General features: G+C 45.2%; 1 protein-coding gene across 3 annotated transcripts in view; it reads right to left on the bottom strand.

The window, feature by feature from the left end:
- Positions 1-14486, bottom strand: part of LOC144763565 (uncharacterized) — an 803973-nt gene that overhangs the window by 574302 nt on the left and 215185 nt on the right. The window lies entirely within an intron of this gene.

Genomic DNA, 14486 nt, shown 5'->3' with positions numbered 1-14486 from the left:
CTCCCGGGAAACCCAAGATGCACCAGAGGATCTCCTTGTATAGATAATGAGCTTACAAAATGATAACCACACAAAACTTAGATGGGGACCTAGGGGAGAACTCACTGAGGCAATCCCCATAAGGATGGGTGTAAGATAGGGGTGTGTTCTAGCACCCATCCTCTTCTCACTATACATAAACGACGCCCCAAAATATCTCTGGGGTGTAGACCTGATTTACTGAAGTTAGGAAGGGTGCCAGTACCGGCCCTTCTATTTGCACACAATAGTATTTTATTATCACAAACTCATAAGGGACTTCAAAATCTATTAGATTCATTCAGTGACTATTGCGACATGAAGGGCTCTGAAATAAACTCTCTAGAGGGAGTAGTGGGGAACCCAATAGACCCTTGGAGGCTTGGGCATTTACTATATCAACTTCTAAAAGTGCCTACAAGGGATTCTTACTTCTACTCATTCTCAGGTGTTATGAAGTCATCTACAATAATCTCTGAGCAATAGCTTACATTGAGTTATTTACAAAAAAAGAGAATTCCTTATTTTACCATGAACAGAACTTTGAAAGACTGCAAAGGAACAAAACACAAAACGGGTGTATACTTCTTAAAACACAAAGTTATGTTGAGAAAAGAAACATATTGAAGGGTACATAAAATACTGCACATATAAACACACACTGACCGAGATTTACATTTTTTTTGTTGCTGCGCTTATCTCATTGACACTAATGTGGTCACCCATTCCATACACTATATACATAAATACATTTTAACTAATTATACAGAAAACAATTCCTCAAGGGAAAAATATTTAAAAACAATGGGTGCATTTGTCGAATTTTGGTGAAGACATCTGCTAGACCATCTTCAGGACGGTATTTTTCTATGTTGAATGTCCCTTGGAAAGCTACTCTGGTGACTAAATAGGATTGATTTGAGGGCTGTTAAATGTGGTCTGGTCCATTTAATTTATATGTCCCTCTATGTTTTAATGTACTGAATAGTAAGATCAGCATTTTTTAATCACATTTTATCCGACTTATCGAGTAATTGATTTTATACTATAAAGCCAACATTTTATCAACTATGACTGCCCAAAGGCATACTAAGGAAACAAGAATTAAAATTGTGTTTACCTACAATGTATGAACTGTTTTTATCTTGTATCTTTTATGGTTTTTTAAACCGAATAAAGATTGATTAATGAAGTAACCGAAAGGGACGGATTAAGACTTTCATAATCGGACTTCTCAACCAAACATTTTGTACGAAATGCTTACCAGTCGAGTAAACAGAATTACCATGTCTTTGACCAAGTTCATGAGTCATTGATATCTTTTGGGAGAACTGATCTGACAGCATCCGAAAATGGTGTAGTCCGTACACGGTTCCCGCTCTGTGATATACACTCTCATGGCAAACAAAGTTTTGGGACCAAGCTTAATCGAACTACCCTTATTTTTATACCAACCTGGGTGTTGGTCGAGTAAAAGTCTATGGGGCTCCTATTATCAGTGGTACAAAAGGGGTTGGTGAGGGATGGAGCATCTGAACCAATCAAACACTCACACCCAGTCAAAAGATCTGGGTTTGATCCATCACCGTTCTTTAGCCCACTCTGCCACCCCAGTTCAGACATGGCTATATGCAAATCAGTCTGACCCTGTGCCTCCTTGCCACTGGATTCAAGCAAGCCGGGCTGAAGATGGCTGGAATGCCAGAAACCGGTCCTCGGAGGCTTGTTTCCGGTCCAGGGAAGACATGGCTTGGCAGTTCGGGCTGGACTGTTCCCATGAGGCACATGGTCAGACTGATTTGCATATAGCCATGTCTGAACTGGGGTGGCAGAGTGGGCTAAAGAACGGTGATGGATTAAACCCAGATCTTTTGACTGGGTGTGAGTGTTTGATTGATTCAGATGCTCCGTCCATCACCACCCCCTTTTGCACCTATTATCAGCAGCAGCTCCTCCGCTAAGGTGGAAGGGTGCCGACCCCACTGCTTTTTGAGCAATGCAAAAAGGATAAATAAAATGATAAGAACAACATTATATTATCATTTTATTTTTCCATACTGAAGCAGTTTTATGGGGGTGGGGCTGGGCTGTCGTCACAGCCAGCAGGGGGAAGAGTAGTTGGAGCACTTAACCCCTTCCGTGCGGGGCATATTCCCCCGCTGTGCTGGGGGGAGGGGGGGCGCGCGCAGCGCCCCGATGCTAATGACGATCTCAGCACATCATGAGCCATGGTGGTCGTGTGGTCATGACGAGCTGAGCTCGTCATGACCACACCCGGCAGGGGAATTTGCACAGTGTGCGAGCGTTCTAACAGTCATGACGAGCTGAGCTCGTCATGAGCATCCAAGGTGTTAAGTGCACAAGACTATTTGGCTAGCTTTCTTGAGTCTGCCAAACATTCATGTGCACTTTGCATGTTCTCAACCTGGCAGTATTTCACAGCCAGGGTGGAGAACATGTACAAGCTCCCACCCCTATCATAGTGCTGAACCAGGCCTCTCAGACCCATCACGATGCTGCTGTCATGCTGGTGACAGCAGCTTCGTGATTGGCTTAGGAGAATTTTGGAGCCTGTGTACATCCGTGTATCAACAGAAGAGGAGGCGGCCAGCAGCCAAGTAAGGGAAAGTTATGTTTTTTTAGCCCCCAATCCGCCTATTCTATTCCGTGGCAGCCTTGGGTATGTTTTTGGTGAAAAGGCTTCCTTGACTGCTAATTAGGTTTGCAGTTTTCTGCCTGTGTTCTACATCAATTATTCAGCTTCCCTAGGTTTAGGGACCCTTGCAGTTTGGACTCTTTAGAACTGTGATTGAGGATAGAGTAAGTAGGGGGCTTAAATACAGATACTGAGGCGGAGCTTGGTCTGCTCAAATATATGCTGAACTGATAACATGCTATTTTATGAAACAATGTAAGATACCTGCACTGCAGATTTAGTATTTTTCATCTGCCGACATCCGAGAGTTGCGTGAGCCAGAGTCCACTTACAGTGTGGCAGCGAGGAAAGGAGACAGAGTATCCAGTCTTGTAGTGGAACCAAACATGGCATGCTAAGAGCACACCGAAGCATAGTGCTGGAAGTGAGGGTGCGGGGGACGGAAACGGACTGCAGTACTCCAAAAAAAAAAACCCATGCTGAAATTCAGATGGTGAATGTGCAATAATGATACTTTAAAGGTTTTGTTTTGATCTTGTCACACTTAGTCTGTGTTCAGAGACAAAGGCTATGTCATCTGACAAATTGCTGCTTATTGGAAAGGAGCTAGTTACTTTTATTTCTCTAACTGCAAAGCAAGAGCATTTTATAAAAGTGACCTAGGTGACAATTGTACTGGGGTTGCAGGAAATGAAGTGAACTGCTACAGGATGTCAGTTTCTTTTCTTACCTTTAGAGAACTGTACATTAACTATACGTCTATAAATATATCAGCAAATAGGGAAGCATAAATAAAGAATTTTTTTCTAATTCTGAAGTATGATGAAAACAAAGTTTTTAATAGAATCACACCAAATCCATATTTGGCAGCCATTTCAACATAAACATTGTTCTCTCAGTTTAGGGCGGTGTGCTACCTCACCATTACTCCAAAGTGCAACTGCAACTACATACTACACCCTTATCACTCTCCTGCTGTATGGGCATGGCACAATTGCCTCACTTGTTTTTCATTCGACGTTTGGAATTTTCACCATCCCCAAGACTTCAGTGATGTAACATTAATGGCAGCACCCCCACTGTGAAAACTCTTCCAGCACCACGGACCCAAGGGAGCAGGCATGAGGGATCAAAGGCTTCAATGTAGAGAGCGAGGGATCTGACGGTATTGCGAGAGTTTAGCGACCTGGCCTTACCTCCCCTCGTTCTGCAACCATGAGTAACGCAAGAGAGGAGAGCTTCTATGGGCCTAAACATACAGACAAGGAAGAAGAGCAAAGCACCCATGATTGAGAATGGCTGTGCAGCAAGAGGAATCAAATACAGCCTGGGATATGAACACAACACAAGGCTCAACTTCAGGGAGGAGAAGTTGATAAGTAAACATAAAAAGTAATGTGAAAAGAAATTTTAAAAAGTAATGACAGGGACTTAACCGCAAAATGAACACAACAGCCCCAACCTCCGAGGCATGAGGAGAACATGAATAGAAGGAAAAAGTTGTATAAGTAAATAAAGAAAAAATTGTGGGATTGTGAATAGCGGAACAGATGAAGGTAGACAAACTAAAAACAAACCTGAAGAGAACACTGAACTACAACTACAGAAAGGTAGCATATTAAAACAAATGCGTTTTTAGATGTGACATGTAATTACATATTTAAGCATCCAGTACAACACACAAAACACTACTTGCAATTCTCTCTTGCTAAACTACCGAGGCAGATGTTTTCAATCAATCAATAAGACTTTATTTCGGTTTTCTTTGAAAACCATAAAAGTACACATACAATAGTACAAAATTCATTGTTCTTAAAAATACATGCCATATCAGGATACAAAAAACTCAAAATATGGGATTAACATTCCAGAAAAAGAAAAAAAAATACATGATTTTTCCGAGTTGTACATAGAGGCTCATAAAAAAAATTCACTAGATAAAACCATTACAAATTCAGGCATTTTCTGTACTCAACATTTGATGTGACAGAAATTAAGTTTTCTTAAAAGTGACACCAGATAGCGTTTGCGGGGGTATTAATAAAATCTACATAAAAACATAAAATCCAGTATATCCTGCGGAGACTTTCTGTCGCAGCCGCAGGGAGCTACAACCTTATTAAAAATAGCAGTTCTTGGCCTAACAAGCAAAAAATAAAAGATTCAGTCTAAATCTAGTCAATACATTTTTTTCGTGGGAGGTCAGAGTGCCCATTAGATAAGGCTCAATACATGCAGATGTTTTTAACATAACATACTTTCTGACACTCGGCTTCTGAATCTCGATGGCTTCCCTCTGGATCTTCCTATCCATGAGGTAAGCCATTTTTATTACCTCCAGGTCCCTCTTAGTAATGCTATCAGTGGTTTCAAACAACTCAGAACGCCCCAATCTGAGAAAACGTGATTTCAAGTATTTCAACCATGGAATAGCGAATGCATTATCCTGAGACAGACCATTAGGTGCGTTAGGGGGGTATCAGGATTTAGCCAAAGTCGAACAGGTCAGTGGACGTAGGGAGAAAATATCGCTTACATACTGCGTCCCCAGTTCTTCATGGACAGCTAGATTGGACGTGCCCGAGGGGACACACAGAAGACGTTTCAGAAATGAGTTCTCCACAATCTGGAGCTGCTCTCCCACAACATACCCCCACATTTCACTGCCATATACAGCCGTAGCCACCGTTTTGGCATTATATAATTGCAGCACAGCAGGTTTTTTTCCCCAGTTTGGATCCGAAATTAAAAATGGATGCATTCACCCTGACAAGCTCCCCTTTCTTTTTAAGAATATGCGGGCCCCAGTTGAATTTACTGTCCAAAAGGACCCCGAGATAGGAGAACGTCTTAGATGTAGGGATTATTGCATCCCCTACTTTGAATACAAAGTTCCTTCTGGGTTGCTGACCTACTTGCATGACAAATTATTTGAAGTTGTTTATCGTTAGATCCCTATCTGTCATGAAGGACTTAAAAGCATTTAAAAGAGCTTGGAGGCCCCTTTCAGTCCTAGATATGAGGACTGCATCGTCTGCATATAATAGGACCGGAATACCCCGGCGACCAACTCTAGGGCAGTCGGCCGCCACCTCCTGTAAAACACTATCCAGGTCATTTATATAAAAATTAAAAAGAAAAGGAGACAAAATACATCCTTGTCGGACTCCTCGTCTGATGTTAAAATTCTTTGTCACACTCAGATCTTGGGAAAATCTAACGTTTGCTCTAGTATTGCTATGTAGATTGATGGGGGGGGGGGGTCAGGATCACGTTCTACCATCTGATTGCCAAAAGAGTATTTTATCGACCTTGATAACATAAAGGTCCTATATGGCCCCATCAGAGAGAATCTGAAAATATGCTTTAAAACCCTCACAAAGGAGTTTGGGGATGAACTCTTTCCAGTACTGCGACAGCTGTGCAATCAATCTCTCAACACAGGCACTGTACCAAAAGACTGGCGGTTGTCACCCCCCTACTAAAGAAACCAAATCTAGATCCGAACTGCCCAAAAAACTATCGACCTATATCGCTCCTGCCATACCCTATCAAGATCATAGAGCGGGTGGGTCAGCAGGTCACTTGCCCTCCTCCTGGAAACTAACACCATCTTGGAAGAGGAGCAATTCGGTTTTTGACCAGATCATGGAACCGAGTCAGCTTTGCGGACAGTTCTGGACGACCTACGAGTGAGGGCGGACGGGGGAGAGTCAGCAATCCTAATCCTGCTGGACCTGTCCGCCGCATTCGATACGGTGAGTCACGACATCCTGCTGACAAGACTGAAGAACATTGGAGTCGGGGGAGTTGTGCTCGACTGGTTTCACTCCTACTTGATGGACAGATGGCAGGCAGTAGCTATCCCTCCATACCAGTCAGAGTTTGTTAAAGTTCCACATGGGGTCCCACAGGGGTCTGCAATTAGTCCGATACTTTTTAATATATATATGCAACCCCTGATAGACATCATCAAGGCTCACGGCATTAGCGTGATCAACTATGCGGATGACACGCAGCTGATGATTTCTCTTGATGGTGCCCATGCAGGCTCACTTGAGACCTTTCACACCTGTATGTTGGAAATGACACTCTGGTTAAATCAGAACTCACTACAATTCAATAGTGACAAGACTGAAATAATGCATTGCACAGTAGGTAGAATCACCAGAAGTCTACCCACGGATTTCTGGCCCCTGGAGCCAGGGGAATCACTAACCCCAGTGAAATCAGTGAGGAACCTCGGAGTCAGTTTTAATGACAGTCTGAGTTTAGAGACCAATGTTAATAAGCAGGCGAGTAGCTGATTTGCTTTAATGCGAGGACTGCGAAAGCTGCTACCCCTTTTACCAACACAGGTCAGAGCCTACATAGTTAGGAGTACCATTCTCAGCCGCCTGGACTACTGTAATGCTCTGTTACTGGAATCCCCTGCCTACTTGATGTCCAGACTTCAGAGTATCCAGGCGGCTGCAGCAAAATTGGCACTCTCTCGTGGGCGAAGATCCTCTACTACCCTCGCTTTGACTGATCTACACTGGCTGCCTGTACACCAGAGGATCTGCTTCAAATCCCTATGCATTGTCTTTAAGGCAGTGCATGGGATGGGCCCCCGACCACTTCAAAATAAATTTAAATGGTATGAACCTACTCAGTCCCTTCGATCCTCCTCTTCTAATCTTATAAGTATACCCAGGATCAGGAAAGTCACTTATGGTGGCAGAGCCTTCAGCATAGCTGCGGCTCATCTGTGGAATAGACTACCTATTGACATCAGGAAAACAGATGAACTGATGGCCTTTCGAAAAAAGGTGAAAACATGGATCTTCCCTAAAATCTAAATTATCTAGAATCTAATGTTATCCTTTCTACCCCTGATGCACAGTGTTTTTCAGCCACAGGTACACAGCGCCAGGATGCCCGTAGGGTTGCAGAGCACTTTACAAATACTATAAATAAATAAAATAACTTTTCGCCATGTATAATCAGCAAATTAAATCCCACAAATTCCCTGAATTTCGGTGTTATAGACCCAAGCCAAAGGCCAAAACAACGCCTTAGGCTAACAAAATACACTAGGCCCACAATAATGTTAAACGTGCATTTCTGTTGCACTGAAAACAACGAGGCAAATTGGGTCACCACGAAGTACAGTAATTTTCCACAGCATCAAGACCAACGCCCACACACATACACAAACACAGCTGGTACAAGCTGGCACATCATGGGACTTTTTACTGAAATATTGTTTTGAAACTTAGCTTGCCGAAATAAAAGCTGCAACGTCTTGCAAATGCTAGCACCTGGCGTAAGTTCCGCTCTCACATACAGTTTTAGAGATATGTACGGAACACAATGATCTTTGTTTATGTTCTGCAGTCAAGCATGACCAACCAACCGTTAGGACACCTGACCGCCCCCACTGTCCTAGGACAATGCGGTCAAGCCACCTGCGTCAGAAAGTACGTCAGGACAGTGTCAGTTCTGCAATTTCAGGTATAAAAGATTCACCATCACAATCAGAAGCCAGAACTCTCCTGGTGTGATCTCCACATGCTTGAGGTTCTCCGGTCGACCGTTTATCTGATTTGGGACTGCCAAGCCTACTCTATCAGGTGATGCCCTCCCGAATAGGATAGCATCCTAACCTCTCTTAACAATCTTGACTTTGCCAAGTACTTTTTCATCCACACCCAATTCCTTGCATTTTAAGATATCTTTTCAACATTAGATCTTATAGGGTTGTTCTTCTTAGGTAGGTGCTTTAAGGCACTAGGCCTGATAAATATGTACTCTGTAGAACTCAGCTAAATTCAATTGTACCTTTTAAGGATCTTAGCCTCTGATATTTTTGTTCTTTCCTGAATGCTTAAACCTGCAATGATGGTTCTCTTCAGGAAAGTTGTGTGAAGACGAAGTATTTTCTAGAACAGGTTTTAATGTCTTCCTAATGTTTCCAATTTAAATTAAACCTCATATTTTAGTAGATATTCACTTCTGCTTGCCTCGCAGCATTTTAGAAACAATTTTATCTAGCATGTACTCCTGGCAGAGTGAAGCCAGGTTTTTTTTAAAAGTATTAGTTAGCAATATGTTTTATTGATATACCTGTGTTCTGTGTAATAAAAGTGCCACTTTAACATGAACTGCCGTCATCTCACCTCATTGTTCCTCCTTCCTCAGTGACTTATTGAGACGGCATCCCCAGAACACAGTGAGCGGGACCACACCCTTAAAGGGGGCTGGGGGGGCCTCTAGTTCTCCTCTGTCAGCTGGCGACCACGGAAAAATCATACTACATACGTCTGCGGCGGATCTGGTGCACACCCACGACAGGTCCCCGAGAGTCCCGCCTCTGCTCCTTTGCGGCAAGACCACGGGTAAGACAAGGTTTTTGTTTTTCCCTTGAATTTCCTTGGTCTCTGCTGCCTGGGGTGCGACGGACTCTCTTTGGACTGTCTCTGGCTGCTACCTGTCCCCCTGCAGCACTGTCTCTGGTCATGATTTGAACTCTCTCTCTCTTTGTGGTCACGATTTTGCTCATCCTTCTTACTTACACTGGTCCGCTTCTTGTGTCCTTTGATTCCTCCCTTGTGCTTCTTGTGGCTTCAGATGCCGTGATTTTTGTGGTTTTCCTGTTTTGCCCCTGCCGGCTGTAGCCCGGGGGGGGGTGGTTAAGGCTTGAGAAGGGTCCTGGTCCTGTGTGTCGAGGCTCCTACATTTCCGCTCCCGCAGCACTTCTGATCAGTGCATTGGGTCGGAATTTCAGTCTCCGACAGGGTCTAGATTCTTGTTCCCTCAGCATGCACGGGGTCGAGGTTTAATTCCCCGACAGATTTTAGAATCATATTCCCTCAGCACTTCAGGCTTTGCATGGGGTCAGGGTTCAATTCCCCGACAGATTCTACGTTTCACTTCTATCTTGTTTTATTTTGCAACAGTCCAACTTTGTGTCTCTTATTACGGATATTAGCCACTGCATTTCTCTGCCATGTATTACGAGTATTAGCCACTGTATTTCTCCGCCTTGCATTATGGTTTCAGATTAAAATTCCATGTCATTTACTGTTTTCATTATCATTTAAATTGTGCCTTGAAATTGCATTTCATATTCTTTTTACTCTGTATTTTGCTCCCCTGTGCCTCCCCTCACAGGCCAGCCCCTGCAAATTGATTTATGAGGACTGCCTTTACGTCCTTCACTCTTTCCCTTCCTTCTCTTCATGATTTATTTCTCCAAGGGTTGGGTATTATTGTTTATCTTTCACTTCCACTTGTCATTAGGCATTGCCGACAGCCTTTGAAATCACGTCCTCTGCGCGCACAAAAAGAGGAAGTGGCTTGTGCTATTTGCAGATCAACTTTTGCTACCATCACTCATTTCATTCTATGGCGCCTCACCCCTCCCTCTTCCACAGACGCTATTGAGCGCCTGCATCGCACCCCCCCACCTCCTGACCACCTTTTCTCGTTGCTTCGTCATCCCTCTATACTACTCTCTCTAAATACTACTCTCTCTCTCTCTCCTCTCCACTCTCTACACTTGCCTCCCGACCACCTCTCCTAAATCCCCCTTTTCAGGGTCCTACCCTACCTCTCCTCCGTTCCTCCGCTGCAGCATCTCCATCCTTTGTTTCTTTTTTAGGATATCGCGTCTATCATTGCTTCTTTCTTTTAAGATGCATCCTTTTTACCTGATCAGTATTTATTGCTCCATCTGTATCTGTGTTTTAAAATACATTTTTTCACTGTTTTTGTTTCCTGTTCCGTGTTCATTTGTCGTGCTTTATGTCATCAGTCTCATTGCTTGTGCTTTTGATAACATTGCTTGTGCTTTTTGATACAAATCTGCACCATTGCTCCCCTTGCCCCACCTCCTTCTTCGTTGTTCCCCCGGTGTCTGGGGTGCATAACTCACTAAATATTTCCTTTTCTTTTTGCACCCCTGCTAGGCAGCATAGCCTTCTCAACTGCCCTTGCCTCGCGTTTTTCCCTATTCCAACACTCTGTTTTGTCTATCATTTGCTTGCGCAACTGATTGCCAAAACAAGGGGGGGGGCAACTTATATTTTCTCCTACCCCTTGCCTCCCTTGTTCTGGACCCCCCCACACCAGTTATGCTCTGCCTCCCCTTATATCCGTGATGTCCAAAGCCCCACCACACCTCGTCCATTGTAATATCCAGTTTGTTAACGGTATTCCTGAGGCTGTTCATAATACCACTACTGGCTGAATCACTCCCCTTGATGACGATCTCCGAGACATACTGACAGGCACCTGGGCACTTTTAGGCATCAACTTCACTCAAAACACCCAAGTTTGCATTTCTGCGATTTCTCTGAACAACATATACAACGCCCTCCCAGATATATCTCTCACCCCGCCATCTCCAGACACTAACCGCCCTGACCTGCTGTACGCAGAAGAAGCCTCTAATTCCTACACCCTATCTGCCCCCCCTTTCTACCCCATGAATACCTAGGGTACCCTAACCATCCTGCCAACTCGCCCATCTTTATCACGGACGAAGATTCCTCAGTAGATTTCATACAGTCAGCTCCTTTATCTGAAGCAGCGTCCATTCCACCTCTGGAAGGTGAAGGTCCCGACTCCCCTACACCCTCAGTCTCTGATGCCAATTCTCTCCACTCACAGTCAGAGGACGATACAACACCTCTTTTAAGAGCACTGCTGTCCGACTACTTGCAAGACCCCGCAGGCCCTGCACCCTTACCTAACCTTGACAACTTACCCCATTGTTCCAACCTTATGTAGGGGAATGAACGATAATACCCATGACAATATCAGAATATTTCTGATCAACGATAACGTTGTGGGTATTTCTGACGGACGCCCGTCTTGCTTCATCCACGTGACGCCCCTCACCAGCACGGTTCTTCTCACAATACTTCAAGCACTCAACATTGACTATAGCCATACCAGATAAATTACTCTATCCATCGCACCAGCATTTTCGTGCCCCCTTGAGTCCGCACCAAACGCCTTCAAACACAGACGCAAATAGTGCACCCTCATACAGTTGCACAACTCATTTCATTACAACCCTAATGCAAGCGCTTCACGCACTATTTGACAAAAGAATAATAGGCGTATCATCGCTCAAAACACCAGAGTGGATCCACATACATATCCATCTACTATCCCCAGGCTTAGAAATCCCCACCACTTTCACTTCTTCCTCGCCCCGAAACCCGATACAGAGTAAGATTATCCTGGCCCTTGCCCGTTATAATCTTGAATTTCCTGACTTCTCAGGTACCGGTATATCTCGGGGACCTGACGAATTGGACTTAAGGCTGATACTTACGCACATTGTTTTCTGTGAAGTAGGAGACAAACTCATAAAAGATCGATTCCCCAACTTTCCCAGCGTCTAGGGTAAAATTACATAGGTGAAGTACACCCACCCTTCTGTGCAGAACACACAGGATCGCCAGTACGCGAGTATCCCCATGAAAAGGATACTTAGTTCCACCCTATACCAAACACCTGCTGGCTTTTATATATATTTTATCCTTGACCTTGAAGGGTGGGGAGGACCGACAGTTCTATCAAGCTTTTTTCCCCAGACACCCACACCTGTCTAAAATAGCGGACGCCTGTTTTGGGGGCCAGCTTCTTTTCCCCGGGTGCACTCCCTCCCAAAATATTGAATTACAGAACGCCATATATGACCGTATCCTTGAGGCAGTAGCAGGTGAACTCTTACCTGATCGCTAGGACCGCACAGACCGCAGCATCGCCCATTGCAGGGTCTAACTTCCGTTCACACACATATCTCATCATGGCGACACCGCTCCAGCATGTCCTGAAAATGTTTGGGGGGCAGGAAAAACGCATACTCAAACATTGTAGGGAGCTTCACAAGTTGACCAAAAATATGAATTATCCGTGGCCTTCAGAAGGGAGCTTTGATGTAACTATCCTCGAGCATGCCACCACCTTCATAAACATCAAATATTCCGGCACCAAATTACAAAAAAGGAAGGCCACCTTAGATGTCTGGCGTATCTTTAAAGACAATACGCAAGAACACACTGGCACCCTGCCCATTGCCCCTTTGGCGCCCCCACCGTACCAGGCCAATGGCATGAATACAGCAATAGCATCCGCCGAAAATAAAGAACTACACCTACAGTGTACAACTAATAATATGGCAACTGTTGGATACAGTCAACTCCCAAGTGATCTCATTACCACATCGGAACACCCTCAACCTATCACTGAAGATAGTACTGCCCCTTCATCATCTCCACCCGGCTCCAGCAGTGGCCCACCCATACCCGTTGCAGCGCCAGCCCCTGTCATTCCCGTGCCTGTAACACCCGTCACCGGTGGTAGTCCAACACTGCACGTCACGGTGCCAGGACAAATAAATGCGCAATTTTCGCTACAACTGAACCCCACTTCCATCACAGTCCTACCTGTTGAGGAGGACGAGGAAGTTGCAGACGTGTCCCTAGCACCATCAAACAACTCACACACGTCATCCCACCACTCATCCGCCTCGTCTCGCGCTACCCCTCTACCCCGATCTCAACAGCCTCCAGGACGCCAATGCTCCACAGCTCCAGGAGCAGGAGGCGGCCCTCCGAGACCACATGCCATTTTGCAGCACAAACATAGGTGAACAACCGTTCACATTCTCCTCTGTCCAACGACAGGATAAGGACAGGGAGCTACAGGGCCCTCCGGCGCCGTATCTAGTCCATTATGACACATGGAGCACGGCCGCAGACTTCAATAAAAGCTTAGAGTGCAGTCCCAATGGGAATACCCAAACAGACATGTTCATCAGAGAAATGCCACACAGCCCCGAATCTGACATAACCCAGACAATCAGACGTGCCTAATTAAAGTTAGAACAAATAAGTGACAGATTATCCGAGACCCTCAAGATTGCCCACCTTTAACCATCCAATACCCAAACGACAGTGAACACTTCACAGCAACTTACTGTACAGGCAGACCCTTTTGAAAGTGCTGAAGGGACTGGGGAACCAGGCCGTAGTAAACAGCAGACAGCCTACTTCCCATCCACACCTTTGCCGAGCACGGGTCCCTCTCGGGACATGGGAGACAACGAAGGACTGACGGAAGTACTGTGCCATAGCTCCCCTTCCCCTTGCCATCAGACAACTGCGCCAGACCACACACCTACGACTACCATGACAACACAGGTCCACTCCGCACACCCAGACCTACCACTACGACATACTGCACCTGTGGTGGATCCGTTTGCCCCACCAACCGCCACAGCCATGATACATTCAGCCAGCCATCCACGCGCCACAAACACGACAAACCCATTCTACCAACAACATCAGGAGTTCCCAAAATCAGGGGATACAGGCAGGAAAAGGAGGACTAGGAAAACAGAGGTAGAGAGTCTTCAAGTATTGGGAACCCATGGACGCCCAGAGGACATCCAGTATGATGTCACTGGCACCGCTTCCATGCGCAACACTCGAGCTAGAAAGGGTAATGGAATGTTCCTCAGCAGACCATGTGCCCTTTGAGACGATGGCCTAACTCCCAACGAAATAGTGACACAAGGAGAGGATTCAGATTATGCTGTCAACCCTTTCACAGACGATCTGGCCGGATGGACAGAGTCCTTGGCCCCGCAGATGCTCCCCTGGCCAAGAGAAGGGTCTTTCGAACATCAGCACATGGCCACAGCAGTAGAATGTATCCTGCAGGGTGCAGGAGATGAGGACTGGGATTATGCCTATATGCGAGCCAGTCTCAAAATTTGGCAGAAGTATGCCAGACAATACGACCCCACAAG

The sequence above is a fragment of the Lissotriton helveticus genome, chromosome 6, assembly GCF_964261635.1.
Source record: "Lissotriton helveticus chromosome 6, aLisHel1.1, whole genome shotgun sequence".
Lineage (NCBI taxonomy): Eukaryota > Metazoa > Chordata > Amphibia > Caudata > Salamandridae > Lissotriton > Lissotriton helveticus.
This window is presented reverse-complemented; position numbering and strand designations above follow the sequence as displayed.